Below are 13,084 nucleotides of genomic sequence, written 5' to 3'. Positions count from 1 at the left end.
CTCTGTTTTCACATAAGTATAAAATGCTGGTTTTGCAAATATTCACTGTGGAGTTCTCACCACATAGTTGGCTGATAAAACTATCAATAAAATAAAACTGGATAGTGCTGTTGTCATGGGAAAGAGAACATTTAGTTTCATGTTTTGTGTCTGAACACAGTCCTGCTGCAATGCAGTGACAGTCGGAAGAGGGCATAGCGATCTGTGGCTTAGCCGTAGAATCAGGGATGTGAGATGCTGACGCTTTGAAAGGAAACCTGTGTAGTAAATCATTTATTCCTTCAGTAAATATTTATCGATAATCTGCTTTGAGCACTGTTCTTCTACAGGCAGGGGATATAGCAATAATCAAAAACACAGGAGGTTCTGCCCTCCTGAGGCTTGTTTCAGTGAGAGGGAGCAGACGTACGGACGATAAATATATAAAATATTTAGTCTTTCAAATGGTAAAAAGAAGAGAGTAAAGCAGGGCTGGGGATGGATGTATGATGTAGGGGAGAGGTGGTGGGTGCACTTCGGGGAGCGTGGTAGGCGGAGTTCTGAGATGACCTTGTGCTGAGTGGGTGAGACTGATCCAGTGAAGGTGATGATTTGGTTCCATCTTGTAAGTCTCAGTCTCAGGACACTGGAGTAGAGATTGTCCTGCCGACCTTGGAGAGGTGAGCTGTGGGAGGGCCGCATGGCAGGGACGGTGAACAGCCTCTAGGGGATGAGAATGGCACAGCCAGCAGGGAAACTGGGATGCCAGTCCTCCAGCCACAAGGGACTGAATTCAGCCAACAACCAGAGGAGTGGCACCTGAGGCAGGAGGGGCCTGGCAGTGCGCCTGGGAGCTGCCAGGAGAGCAGTGTTTAGGAGTGGAGGGGGCTGTCATGCTGTCGGAACTGAGGTCAGAGGGTTTACCTGGAGCCGGAGTGGAAAGGGCTGTAGGGCTATTGTTAGGATTTTGACTTTTGCCCTGAAGGCCGTGGGAGGCTGTTAAAGGGTTTTGGACAGAGGAGTGACTTGGTCTGACCGTCATCTTAACAGGGTCTCTGTGGCTGCTGTGCTGAGACTGGATGAGACCAGTAAGACAGTTGCAGTAATTTAGAGCACAGGTGACAGTGGCTTGGGCCAGGGTCCAGCTGTGTAGGAGGTGAGGAATGGTTAGGTTCTGGAAATATTTTGAAAATTGGGTGTATAGGATTTAATGACAATTTGGATGTGTGGTGTGATAGAAAACATAAAGGGTGACTCCAGGGTTTCTGGCCAAAGCACCCAGAAGAAGGATGCTGTGGTTAACTAGCGGAGGAGAGAATGGTGTGGAGAGATTTGAGAGTGGGTTTAGCAGCTCAGTTTTGGACCCTTTGAGTTTGAGCTGCTGATGCCATGCAAATGGAGACGGTGAGTTGCTGGTGAATACACCAGTCTGGAGGTCAGGGAGAAGGCGGACTGGAGAGGTACACGTGGGAGTCGTTAGCACATCTGTGGGATCTAGAGCCGTGAGATCCCTAGGTCAGTCACTATAGATAGGCAAGAAAAAGGTTTAAGACCTTTTTTTTTTTTTTTACTGGTTCAGTAAGATATTTTCAATTATTTTATCTCAGTGCCTTTTATGTTTTACTATAAACTTTATTCAATATTTGGCCTGCCTGAAAATGTTTTTCTGTTTTTCACTGGAATTTCACTTCATCACTTTTAAAATTTTTCTGTTTGCTTTCAATATATAGTATTATATATTGTATATATATACCTGGCGGTGGGGGAGTGAAGTTGGATATGAAACCCTGTTGGCACCTCCTGATAGGAGGATTCTGGCACCAGCCAGGAGCAGTCTACACCCAGGGGGCCAGATCCCTTCTCCCTGAGGGCAAATGGATGCAGAAGTCTGAAGTCTCCTTCCAAGCCCAACTGAACAAGAGCAAGCGGAGTGTTTATATACCTCCCCCATAGTCCTCTGCTTCATTACCGAAGAATCATAAACGATAATGTGATTTTTCAAAATGGGCTGTGCAGAAGACCTGTTGCTAGCTGGGTATAGTTTGCTGTGTTTCTTCAATTAGACACAACTAAGCAAAGATACACAAGAATAGGAGGGAACACTCTGGGGATTTAGTCGGTAGGAGAAGATTGACACTGCAAAGAGCAGAGCAGTTGAGAGGAGGTGAGAGAGTAGTCTCTGGACCCGTTCATCATCTGTGTTTCCCGAGGGGCTTGGGACCAGTGTATTTGGAGCTAGAGCTTGTCAGAGTTGATGGTGGGAGTGGGGAGAACTATGTCCCTCAAAAAGCAAAAGACCTCTGGGGCTCACCTGATGGCGTAGTAGTTAAGTTCACACACTCCGCTTTAGCAGCCCAGGGTTCTGGGGTGTGGATCCTGGGCACAGACCTACACACCACTCATCATGCTGTGGTGGCGTCCGACATACAAAATAGAGGAAGACTGGCACAGATCTTAGCTGAGGGCCAGTCTTCCTCACCAAAAAAAAAAATCAAAGACCTCTACTGCTGTATACATCTGTTTTTATACAAGTAATCCCTTTAGTTCATAAATTTCTTATTCCGGCTAATGACATGTTTATTCATGTATCTGAAAAATTAACAATTACTTCATAGCACCTTCTCAGCTCTTTTTTTCCTTTCTTTCTCCATTTTTCTACACCATGTTATCAGATGGTATGTAGTATTGAATTGCTGCATTCTCAAACTAGTGGCTTAAAAAAAGAATCACACAGACTGTGATATAAAATCTTGGGAAACTGAGATAGTTATTCATACCCTCTCTTGTTCCAAAAAGGACTCCAGTGGCAAACTCGGAGAGTTTGGGTTTCAAGTAGTTTGCTTTCTGTAATGAGGGCACCAGCCCGAAGCAGCCATGCTGGCCTTGTCAGCTGGGCCAGTGAGCAGCAGGGTTGGAGAGCAGCCGTGTTTTCCTGTATGCACCTGAGGTGTGGTGCTGGAAGCACGCGGGACTCTCCACTCTGCCTGCAAGAGCGTTTGCAAACCTGAGAGCATGGCGCCCAGCTGAGGATGTTGTGTTAGCCGACTTCATTTGAATAGCTTCAGTCTTCTCCCTCCTCTCTCTGTATCTTTTTTTTCCCTTTCCATTTGGGGTTATGTTTCTTCTTGGCATTTAAATAATCACCATTCCTGATCTAAAGATTGCATTTTAATTAATTTTCCTTACACCTGTGGACACACATTCTTTTGTGTCATTTGGGAAGGGTACATCATGCGTCTCCCCACTCCCTTAGTGTTTTGTGTTTTTCAAAGCGTGGCATTTTCAGTGCCCTTTTGAAGTTGAGTAAATCAGTTGTGCTCTTAAGTGACAGAAGTGGCATTTTTCTTTTTAAGGTGCCTTGGGCCTCTTGAGATCCAGGGCTGGTCAAGTGAAGCCTTCCCTTGTGAGTAGAACGTTGTTAGCCACCTCGAGTCACACGTAGGACAAGCTCGGTTTCCAGCTCTGATCAGCATTAACACCCATTAATGTGCTACGTGCAAGAAAGGATGAACACCCTCAAATCTTATGTTTCGTGATAAAAATTAGCAACTTCCAGAAACTCAAGAAACATTTGCCTTATACAATTGGGTACAAGGAGTTGCTTATTTATAGTTCTTTTTCACTTGGAGGTGTCAGTTTCCATATATGTTAGAGACCACCTTCCGTGCTGTTTTAGTCTGGTCTAGATCAGAGTGCAGCAAACGATGGCCCATGGGCCAAGTCCAGCCCACTGTCAGTTTTTGTAAATAAAGTTTTATTGGGCCACAGCCATGATCATTTGTTTACACTTTGACCTTCGCTATTTTGTGCTGCAGTGGCAGAGCTGAGAAGTCATGACAGAGACTGCGTGGCCTACAAAGCCTAAAATATCCCCTATCTGGCTCTTTACAAAAAGATTTGCCAACTTATGGTCTAAAATAATAAGTTTTTAAACTAAAAATTTCCAATCATAATGCAATTTGGAATCATTGACATCTCTAGCTTTTTGAGGTTGTCAGGATGAGTCCATTGAGAATATAGCCAGTAGTTTAAAATAAATACACATTAAATGTTTAGCTTTCCAGTACTGTTTCAATTTCTACTGGTTATCAAAAGTTAAGTTAAGTGAAGTGTGGAAATGTAAAATAAAAAGCATCAAGTCACACTAAAAAGAGAACACTGACATTTTACGTAAACCCAAGTATTCAGTTGCATTTTCCTGGGGCTTGATAACATTTAAAGCTAAAATCTTCATAAAGGCATAATTCACACATCTCCTGAGGTCTCCCTTATAAATCCTTATAAATCGCGCAAGATGGCATGTTTATAGCCCAAAGTGAAGGCCGAATTTGCCTTGACTAAAATCAAATGAGAACTTAGTTTGCTTAGGTGCCTGTGTTGTGCATGTATCTGTGAAGATTCCGATGCTTTTCTGATAGGTTAATTAAATTTTCCTACTAATGCATAGTTTATTTGAACTGCTGTTCTGTTTTCCGTAGGCTTTTGGTTGTTCCATTATGATAAGGACAGATCCCCTTTCTCCCGGAGATTTTTCCATCCCCATCCTTGGTGTCATTGCAGGGTATTGTCACGCAGCCTGGACCCTGAGAGAATGTTCTCTCCGGGGCTGCCTTGTACTTTGAGGGTGAAAGCAGAACACAAGGCTCAAAGTGAAGAAGCCTGCATACTTGGTGGGAATGGTCTGCCTTTCTTTCCTGTCCGTTGCTGGTAAATGAGGGCAGAGGGGTTGTGCTAAATGCTGCGAAATCTAATTACCACTTGATTTATAGCCACATTCACACCGTGGCCAGGGGCGAGTTCACTGCTGTGAAAACACACGCAGTCCTGCGCGCCTGGAATGCTCTGCTCCCCTCTGCTGGCCCCTGCAGTTGGTCGCTGCTTTCCTTGGCAAGAGCACTGGGCCCACTCACAGGTCCATGGCCCCAGGGAAGCCAGGCGCAGGCTCCAGGCGGACACGGTGCTGGGCCGGGCTAGCTTGTAGAGCGCCTGAGAGGAGCTTGGCACTCGCACGCAAACACACACACACACAAACAAACAAACATGGTGCATTTAGGCAGCTGAATGCAAGGTTTTTGGCAAGGCTGCTCTTCTCCATTTCCTGGATATTGGGAAATTAGATCGTAGTTTATTTTCCTAAGAACTATAACTGGAGGCTCTGCCCTTTTAATTATTCTTATTTCTTGTACTGTTGTGATTCAAGCTTTGAGGATCCAAATTTTCCAAAACAGACTGTTATAAATTGAGAGTCCTTCTTTTCTGACCTTCCCACTCCTTTCGCAGTCACCTTTTAAAGCCCCCGGGAAGCCTTGGAAGCTCGGAACCATAGTGCAGCTTCAAGGTTCAAGTGCACATGTTGGGGTCAACTGCCGGGGACCCCAGATTCCACCACTCACCAGCTGGTAGCCCCGAGAAGGTGACTGACCTCTCTCTCAGCTTCCTCCGCTGTGAAATGGCAGTAGTATCTGCTTCATAGAATTGTTGCGAGGATGAAGTGGTTAATGTGTTTTAGCGGGGGGCCAGGCACAGAGAAGGTGTTCAGTGGAGGTCAGCTGTTCCTGGGCCAGAGCTGAGTGAGACCTCAGGCTTGTGTTACTTCTGCTCCCTCCCTCAGAGGTGGCTGCCAGACTGTGTTGCTTTGAATTGTCATATGTAGTGTCACTGGGATCACTTTGCCCTGTGGGGACAGGTATTTGATCACTGGTATGTTTTAGAATTGTTTGCATGAGGCTTTATTATTGTTCTTTAAATTCTCTACAGACAGAACCCTCCCTTACTAGCTGCTGGGGCCAGCTCCTACCTCCTGTCCCCTTTTGAAGCCATAAAATAGTTATTTTTATTTAAGAAGAAACTGAGTCTTAAAGAAATGAAGTAATTTAACCTAAACTTGTATAACTAGTAAGGAACAGAACAGATATTCAAAACCAAGACTGTTCTTAAAGTTTCCATTGACCTCAAGATGCTTAGCTGTGTGTTTTTAAGAGTAATATACAAGTCAGTTAGAAAAAGAGGTAAGTGTATATATTATATTCATATAAAATGCATATTAATTTCTTCCAGAAAATTCCTTTATTACAAACATGAGACAAATAAAAGGAAAATTGGTCAAGTAAAAGCTGAAGAGGCAAAAATAAAGGTTTTAAATGGGTATTAATGATGGCTAACTGTTTAAAATAAGCTTTCCAAGGGCCTACAAGTAGAAAAAATTATTCTCAGGTCCTGATAAAGTAATCTCATGGATAATGGCACAATATGACATTAAAATGAGTAAACTATAACTGTCATAAGTTCATATGGAATCGAGTCATCATGTTTTCTTTATAAATACGTGGCATACTACATATAAATAAGAGGTAGAAAGGTTCAGAAGAATTTAAAAATAATTTTATTAGGATATCAGATCAGTAATAAAACCTTTTTAAAAACTTTGTACTAAGACAGTGTTGGTAATATTGTTTTTTTAATACAATATGGGGGTTTTTTTTAAGTAAAATTTACAAATCTTAAGTGTACAGTTCGATAAGTTCTAACAAATTATACACAGTCATGGCACCACCCTAATAAAGGTATAGAACATTGCCATCACCCAGCAAATTCTCCCTTGGCACTTTCTAGTCAGTTCCTCCTTTTCCACCCCAAAGAAGAAATCGTTGTTCTGATTTCTCTCACCATAAATTAGTTTTATCTGTTTTTAAATTTCTACAGTGGGGATCATGCAATAAATACCCTTTGTGCTAGTTCCTTTCCATCCATGTCATGTCTTTGAGATTCATCCTCGTTGTATCCGTAGCTCGGTCCTCTTATTCCGTTGTGTGCGTATACTGTAGTTTGCTTGTCGGTTCTTCTGTTAATGGATGTTTGGCTTGTTTCCAGTTGGGCATTTTGAATAAAGTTGCTATACACATTGTTGAACAAGTCCTTTTGTGGACGTGTGTTTTCTTTTATCTTGGATGATACCCCTGAGTGGAATCTCTGGGTCATAGGGTAGATGTTTGATTAACTTTTCTGTTAGCAGTGAGTGAGTTCCAGTTGTTCCACATCCTTGCCAACATTTGGTATTGTCTTTCTATTTTTAGTGATAAGAGGGCTATGAAATGATGTCTTTTTCTGGTTTAAATTTGTATTTCTCTTATGCCTGGTGACGCTGACTACCTTTCCATCCGCTTATAGGCCTTCATATTTTCTACTTTTGTGATGTATCTGTTTAAGTCTTTGGCCCTTTTTTTAAGTTGAATTGTTTGTCATTTTGCCTTTTCATTTTCTTAACAGTGTTATTTGATAATTCTTTTAAAGACCAATTGGTAATTCGTTTTTTTATAGTTAGTGTTTTTTGTTAGGAAATTAGGAAATTTTTACCTACTTCAAAGTTGCAAAAATATTCTCCTGTTTTTTTCTGGAAGCTTTGTGGTTTCAGTTTTAAACTTTTATGTCTATGATCTATCTTAGGTTTATATTTTTGGTGGGAGGTAGGGGTGAAAGTTGACAGTTTCCCAAATGAATATCTAATTTTTCCGTCATCGTTGGTTGAAAATTCTTTTCATTTTCCATTGAATTGTCTGAGTTCATTTGTCAAAAATCAGTGGTATATTTGTGGATCTATTTCTGGACTCTCTTCTGCTTCATTGATCTAATTCTTTATTCTTATTAATACCACAATGTTGGGATTCCCGTGTCTTTATGGAACAGCTTCCTGTCCTCTGTGTGGAGGATACTTTCTTTTCAGTGAGAATGCAGATGAACCACCTTCTAGGTTCCTCACAGTGGATCACATTTCCACCAAGTGGGAAACGTCCCTAATCTGAGATTCTGACATGGAGTTTTGCAGGTGGAATGTGTTATGCGGTTGAATGACTGCAGTTTGTTCAGATATGAAAAATTTGGTGTAATATATTCCATTTCACTGTGATTTAGGTCAGAGAATAATGCTGAAAAGAAATGTGTATGAAGGCATGAGTGAGCAGACTACAGAGGAGCCCAAAACTGGTAAATCAAAAAGGAAGATAGGCTAACTGAAATTCCAGTTATTCTCACACTGAGACCAACCAATGTTTAAAATAATGCTTTAGTATTGCATTTTCTTGGTTGCCAATGGAGTATTTTTTTTCCTGTAAAATACCTTCTCTCCAACGATACACAGCATCAGCATCTTTTGGAAGGACTGAAATTGTTGTTTTTCAAAAAGAAAAAAAAAAGAAGAAATTCTAAGTTCCTTTGCTGCAAATGAGGAAATTTTAAGAAAAGGAGTAATTACAAATCAAATAAAATCTCTTTTCTCCATCCTTCCTCCCTTGGCCTGTCCCGGGCTGGTGTTTAGGGCAGGAGACTCCGCCCGTTATGCAGGACCCAGGCTCTCTCGCCTGGAGCGTCTCAAGGAGTGGGAGTATTCATTCTCATCAACTGCACCGCTCATCATTTCTGATGCAGGACCGAGGCCTACAAGGTTTTCTACTTACTTTACCCAGAGAAGCCAGGATCCACTGTTTTGTGAGAATGAGCTGCACCCATTGTAGACAAAGTGAAATTAACTAACCCCCCACATTTTCCCCCTTCCCCCACCTTTTTAGGATAATGGAACACCAGACACCATCTTTTTAAAGCCTAGCACTGACTCAAATTACGGATTCAAATTGTTTTTCTTCTTAAACAACAATAAAGACAAATGTGAAGATGATGCTTACCCTTTGGGTGAAGATGATTAAAACGAAAATCTTCTTTAGTCTGAATAACATCAAGCTATCAAGTGGCCGCTTTGTGTCACTGCTCTCTGGACTCCTGTGGTTCTTTTCCACTAATCTGTTAGGTACTTTATGCTGTTTATTCCTAATACAGAACATTTCTGCAATGTTAATTTAAAAGCCGTGTATATAATTTAGGATACAAAGCATTTTGTAGGCTTGACTCAGCCTTTATGATAAGAAACCTTTGTCTTGTGCTATTTCATGTAAGAGGAATTTAAACTGTCCCCTTCATTAGAAGACCTGCCTGCAGTGGAATTAAAATAGCTTCTCCCTGAATGGGAGCACTGACTTGGCAAAGATCGTGAGCAGTTATTCGAGAGGAATGTAATCGAATACTTGAAATTTAAATTAGCTTCTAATCTGACTTTGGAAATAAAGTCAAAGAGAAACCCAAGAAAGTTTCCTTAAGGTGAATTAATGTCCTTTAAATCACTTGCAGTTTCAAATCTAATGACATACACATGATACAAGTAAGATGCAATGAAGCTTATCTTTTCCATAGGCTTGTTCTCCCTGATACACTGATACAGAGTTTAGAAAAGGTGCCTTACATAGAGAGAACCCACATCTGCAAAAATGCCTTTCAGGGACCAATTTGGCAGCATAGTGGTTAAATTTGTGTGCTCTGCTTTGGTGACCCAGGGTTTGCAGGTTTGGATCCCAGGCACGGACCTAGCACTGCTCATCAAGCTATGCTGTCCCACATAAAATAGAGGAAGATTGGCACAGATGTTAGCTCAGTGACAATCTTCCTCACCAAGAAAAACAAAAAAAAGCCTTGCAAATATCAGCAGAGATTTACAAACTGTTCTGGTAACATTTGGAGGAAGAACTTTTTTCTTTATTGTATCCCTAAAGCATACATTATTAACCCAACAAAGAACCTCAAATAAATGACAAAGATTTTCTTCTTCATTTGGAAACTATTCACATATTCATATTTCCAAAGGATTCTTTCTCTTCAAATAACTTCTTCCTCATTCTTAAAGGACTTAATGTGTTTTCTGTTACAATCACTGAGTGGTAAACATTTCAGGAGACTAACACTTGTTAAATGAAAAAGGTCCCATCATTACCGTCACTGCCTTTCACAGGATTACATAATGAAAAAGTTTCTTTGCTATAACAGAAACATAGAAAAGGATCTCTACATATGAAAATAGAAACAGGAGAAATATAGGGAATCTAGATACAGAAAACTAGTCACCATTTATGAAAAACTTATTCAAAAAAGAAATTGGGGTATGATTATTTTCAGTAGGAAAAAAAGTCTTGGTTTTATAGGTAATTTCCCACTTAACCGTACAGATGGAATAGAGCACCAAGGCAAATTTCTGTTAAACAAATCCCACTTGCACATTAATTTCTATTGTGGAACTTAAAAAATTGGTCCCCAGATATAATAAAATTACCTTTAAAATGTATACATATAAATGGAAATATCTTTCTGACAAAACCATCAAACCATTATCTATGAATAATACTGAGCTATGGTTCGTAAGATTTTAAAAACATAAAAGTAAAAATAGAGGCAGTATAGGCAGCCATGCTGGAGGTGATTCCTCTGCTTTCCTTTTTTAAACTCATCTTCCACTATGGTAAAAGAAAGTAGCAATCCATAATGCTTCAGAAACTTGCCACGGTTCCAGTCAATCTTGAATCATGCTAATGTTTCTAACTTTATAGCCAAAGAAATTATTTTCCATTTTCTCCGTCACTTAAATTTACTGGCTTCTTTGTAGACGTTTGAACCTGACCATATCTTCCAAATGTCTAAGAATGCCCTTTGATAAAAGGAGAGAGTTATCCAAATAAATAACTAAGGAAAGGAATATCTGAGCCCTCCTTAGCCATGAGGACTTGTACCAGGGCCAACAGAGACTTGCCCTCATGTCTGATAATCATCAGTAAATTGATTGACAATCCAGGCTGAAGTTTTGGTTCCCACCCTAGTGGTTTCACTTATGACTGGGAATGATGAGCACATCAAAACGTTGTTTGCTGAGGCTGCCACTTACTAGCTGGTTAGCAAAGCTAAGCTATACCCTGTCAATTGGCTGTAGGCCAGATCCTATGACCAGGGCCCAAGGCAGCAAGAATCTCCAAGCCTGAGGCTTTAGAGGGGCTACTCATTAGAAATGTGCCAGCCACGGTTTTTTCTTTTCCTTGGGTAAAAGTGGGGAAAAAAATAGAGTTTTAACAAATAGTTTATGTTCAGTGTTAGTGATAACACAGTAGAAAAATTAAACAATTCAGAAAAGTTAAACCATGCAGAGATTAAAAACTATGCACATTGTGGCATTTGCCCTTTTTCTGTATATATATTCACAGAGCTATGTGTATATATATAATAGAGATAATTTTAACAAAAATGGAATCATAATATACATCGATTTATGACTCTCACTTAATATTCAGCTATATTTCCATTTAATAGTCTTCTATAATATCACCTTTGATAACTGCATAATGTTCCATATTTTTATTTATACATCATCGTTTATTTAACCAATTGGCTATTGTTTAATGTTAAGATTTTCAATTTTTTTTTGCACATATCTTCAATTACTTGTAAGGTTTTTTTTTTGCATGTGATCCCAACTATTTCCTCTGGATTATTTTCCCAAAGTGAATGGCCAGGGGTAAAGAGAGAGACGTTTGTAAAATTTTAAGAAGCTTTTCCAAATTGTCCCAGGAAAAAAGTTGTGCTTTATTTAAGTTCCAGAATTTCTAGATGTTATTAACAAACTCTTATCCGTATAGCATGTTCCATCTGGCTTGTGCTCTGGACGTGATGGTTATATGTTTACATTATATACTTCTTTTTCTGGGAGAGGGTCAGTTTTTCTAATAACGATAATATCGTTTGGCCTGGATGTTTTAATTTTGCCATCAGCCAAGCAAGGAGAACATATATAGAGTAGTCCCCCACCTTGGAATGTGGGCATATGTTCCAAGACCCCCAGTGGATGCCCCAAACCATGGACAGTACAGAACCCTATATATATACTGTGTTTTTTCCTGTACATCCATACTTATGTTAATGTTTAATTTATAAATTAGGTACAGTAAGAGATTAACAATAACATATTGAATAGAACAATTAGAACAATATACTGTAATAAGAGTACTGTAGATCTTAGCAACCTCATCATAGGATTTTTTTTCTTTGCTTGTTAAGCTGAGAACTTTCATCTTTTAGAAAGCACTTGAAGGAAGCACTTTCCACTTCTTTTTGGCAGACCCAAATCCCCAGCATCACTACTCTTGTGCTTTGGGGCGGTTATTGAGTAAAATAAGGATTACTTGAACACAAGCACTGTGATAACGCGACTGTCGATCTGATAACCGAGACAGCTACTAAGTGACTAATGGACAGGTAGCATACACAGCACGCATATGCTGGACAAATGATTCATGTCCCGGGTGGGACGGAGCAGGACAGTATGAGGTTTCATCACAGTACTCAGACCGGTTTGCAATTTAAAACTTAAGAATGGTTTATTTTTGGAATTTTCCTTTTAATATTTTTGGACCACAGTTGACCAAATGTTACTGAAACCTCAGATAAGAGGGGGCTTCTGTAATGTTTACGAAATGCTGGGCACTCCCTAAATGCTTTCTGTATATATTACCTCATTTAATCCACACATCTTCATCCTCATGTTACAGAGGAGAAAATTCAAGCATATAGAAGTTAAGTAATTTACCCAAGGTTACCAGCTGGAAAGTAGCTAGATTCAGATAAAATATAATGGGGTAGAATGTGAGAAGTATATGGCGATATTGTTCTAGCAACATAATTCCTCCCAAGGAGTATCATTCAGGAAGTAACCTCCAAAGTTTTGATATGACCCTTTCAAGACAACTGTCCTTTCACCTCTACTGACTTTAAAAGTTTCAGGAAGACCCCAAATGAATTTCATAATAAATTATGTTCTGTAGTTACATATTTGTTTGGACAAAAGTCTGAGCTTTCAAAGTTAGTAACATTAAAACATAATTATGAACATTCGTGCCATGCATACTTGAAGTTTTTCCATGAAGCTTTTGCTTAAAATAGCCACATGCATTACTCATGCAAGATTATATACCTTGATGTTGGGCTGCAAGTGTGGAGATATGTCCAAGAACTGGTGCTGATGTTGTACAGAACTATTTAAAATGATAAAAAGTTCATTTAACTGAAATGTGTAGGTATTCCACTTTGGCAGATAAAGCCAAAATTTAGGACATTAGTCTATTTATTGTAATTTAAAGTTTTGTAGGAATCAATAGAGAGAGAGTCCAATCCTGGGTCCTTTTGATAGTACAGAGATGATTTCTGAGGTAAATGCTTCCCATCCTAGAAGATGCCTGTTCGCACTCAG

General features: G+C 39.9%; 1 protein-coding gene across 8 annotated transcripts in view; it reads left to right on the top strand.

Moving 5' to 3' along the window:
* FAM110B (family with sequence similarity 110 member B) overlaps positions 1 to 13,084 on the top strand; it is a 152,823-nt gene that overhangs the window by 64,649 nt on the left and 75,090 nt on the right. For 2 of the 8 annotated variants that reach the window (XM_070630552.1, XM_070630555.1), the window contains exon 3: positions 3,333 to 3,382. The exons of the other annotated variants lie outside the window; for them this stretch is intronic. The gene's annotated coding sequence lies outside the window, so the exon portion shown is untranslated. The remainder of the gene's footprint in view (positions 1 to 3,332; positions 3,383 to 13,084) is intronic. 8 annotated transcript variants of the gene reach the window in all.

Source organism: Equus przewalskii, chromosome 8 (assembly GCF_037783145.1).
Source record: "Equus przewalskii isolate Varuska chromosome 8, EquPr2, whole genome shotgun sequence".
Lineage (NCBI taxonomy): Eukaryota > Metazoa > Chordata > Mammalia > Perissodactyla > Equidae > Equus > Equus przewalskii.
The sequence above is the reverse complement of the archived record's forward strand: the minus strand, read 5'-3'. Positions and strand labels throughout refer to the sequence as shown.